This window comes from Clavelina lepadiformis, chromosome 2 (genome assembly GCF_947623445.1).
Source record: "Clavelina lepadiformis chromosome 2, kaClaLepa1.1, whole genome shotgun sequence".
Taxonomy (NCBI): domain Eukaryota; kingdom Metazoa; phylum Chordata; class Ascidiacea; order Aplousobranchia; family Clavelinidae; genus Clavelina; species Clavelina lepadiformis.
This window is the reverse complement of record NC_135241.1, coordinates 4823709-4826041: the sequence shown is the minus strand read 5'-3', so window position 1 is coordinate 4826041 and position 2333 is coordinate 4823709. Positions and strand designations below refer to the sequence as shown.

The 2333-nt window shown below is 35.6% G+C and overlaps 1 long non-coding RNA gene across 1 annotated transcript; it reads right to left on the bottom strand.

Moving 5' to 3' along the window:
- Positions 1-893: 893 nt before the first annotated feature.
- Positions 894-2126, bottom strand: LOC143447067 (uncharacterized). The gene is made up of 3 exons (XR_013114023.1): positions 2043-2126; positions 1365-1446; positions 894-1064 (listed from the first exon to the last, which is right to left on the bottom strand). It is a non-coding gene; the product is annotated as an uncharacterized LOC143447067 (long non-coding RNA).
- Between the last annotated feature and the right edge of the window lie 207 nt (positions 2127-2333).

Sequence of the window (2333 nt, the reverse complement as noted above, 5' to 3'; positions counted from 1 at the left end):
AGTTTCAGGCGAACACGATTAATTGACTTAATAAACTTTTTTAAGGGTATTAGATGTGTGAAAACTACACTTGGAGTTTATGATCGATGTTGTTAGTAACACTAACAGTAAGTGAAAGATACAGATTCAACGCGAGTTCCAGAGCTCTTTCTACCGAAAAGTATGAATACCAAATACGACATAAAATTTCCATAAACATATTGAATACTTAGCCTCGGAATGTTACTTGTAAATATCGACACATGTACACTCTCAGCAACCCTGGTGACGATGTCGACAGCGATAGAACTGAGGAAGGACATTGCTTGATCAAGCAGTATGAAAACTGTTGAAAGATCACAGCAAGTTCCAACTCATTACTATCAGTAACTTTTCACAACCAATGATCATCAGAAAATTTGAGCAGCATGCTAATGGTTAAGTTAACAAATTTCCGATCTCTTTGAAATTAAATAAGCAAAAGTCGAACTTGCTAAGGACTATACGTGGCTTTAGACATAAATCATATACTAGCTATCAATTGCAGAAAAAGCACTAAATTGATGAAATGCTTTTGAAAAATCGTTTCAATTCTCTCTGTAAGTTCAAATAAAGAAGTAAGAACAGCTCAAAGAGGATTTACATAAAAATCCGGTTTATAGCGTGTTCCTGCTCCGTCCCAAGATACCCACTAACTTTACTGACTTTACGGAAAAAACGGTTGCAGCTTGTTGAAAGCAAATGCAATAACGTTGTTGTCGATCGTAATGATGTAAAACTTACAAGAAACAGTCGAACTAGTGCGACCTATTTCGGTCAATTTCGATTTCATTACAATCTTTACAAGATAATATTCTACAACTGGTTTTCCTACCAAATTACATACAAGCTGTGAAATTCAGAATAGGAAATAATCAACTGTCTAAAGTCATGCCATATTCTTGAAATGTTTCTGCCAATTCTGCCAAGTTAAATAGAAAGAATTTAAAAATGTTACTTCTAGATACACACCGTGCTATAATCGTAAAGTATAGTCGATTGAGGTTTCTGAATGCAATTACCATGATGTCAACGTAGAGATACATCTGAAGATGACCAACAACGGCGTAATTGTTAAATTTGCAAAAGCTTGTACTCCGTCAAGCACCAATACAAAAGTTTGCAAATAGGTGGCAACACACTTACGTAACCAAGCATGTTTTATTGTGTAAATAATCCATTCAACTTGGACAAATTTAAAATCACAACAAAATATATCGTTGTAGTTTCAATTCAAAAATTGAAACAGCTCGGGTGGGACATAAGCAGTCACAACCCAGTATTTTTGAAGAACTTTCACTCACTACTTTAGAGAAGTACTGTACTTTCAGAGAACCATCACTTACTGCTTTACGGTGGCTGACGATCGTCTTTGCAAGTATTTCGAGCAAGGCAATAGAATAGATCTTTGGAAACGCTTTTTCATTCCTGAAGAAATTTGGTAATGAACTTCAGAACATGCAGAAAAAGCAACTTTTTTATAACTTTCAATGCATGTTCCAACGCTGCTTGTACCAACAAGAAATATAACTTGGTGAGAAAAGACAATTCTATGGTGGCTGGTAATCGTGATGATTTAAAACTTACAAAGAACAATCGAATGGATGCGACTTATTCTGTGCAAGTTTCAAGTCTGCACAATCAGTTGATATATTTTTTATAAGAATGGAATGTGTCGAAACCTGATAAGTAACTTGGAAACTTATGAGAAATGGTAACACTAAGTAACCTGTTCAACGTAAGTTCTAGAACTGTTTTTGCCAAAAAATATTTTGGAACTACAGAAGTTTTACTCATTCCAGGCAAGTTTCATACCACGAGTTTATCAACATTCAGACACTCTCAGCCAACGGTGACTTTGTTGACAGCGATAGAACTGAGGATGGACATTGCTGGATCAAGTAGTATAAAAACTGTTACATGATCACAGCTAGTTCCAACTCATTACCATCAAGATGTGTCCAGAACCGTTGTAGATGAAGGAATAATATTAGAGCAGTGTGGTAAAAGTTGACCGATCTTACCGATCTTCTGTAATAAGACTTCTTTTGTAAGCATGCATACTTGTCAAGAAATTACTGTTTTTTAACTTTCTTGGGACCTCGCAATCTGTTCCAAACTCTGAATTACACAACAAAACTTTTAGCTGAACGTAAAAATATAGAAAACTACGATTAGGAAACTTTTGCAAGAATCCCAACATTGGTTTGAATAAAATAAGTTTCATAAATCATTTGCTTCTACGTTCAGGTTTGAAAACCTCACGCGCTCAACTGTTCCAACCACGAACCTTTGCTAACCGCAACTAGGCTTGC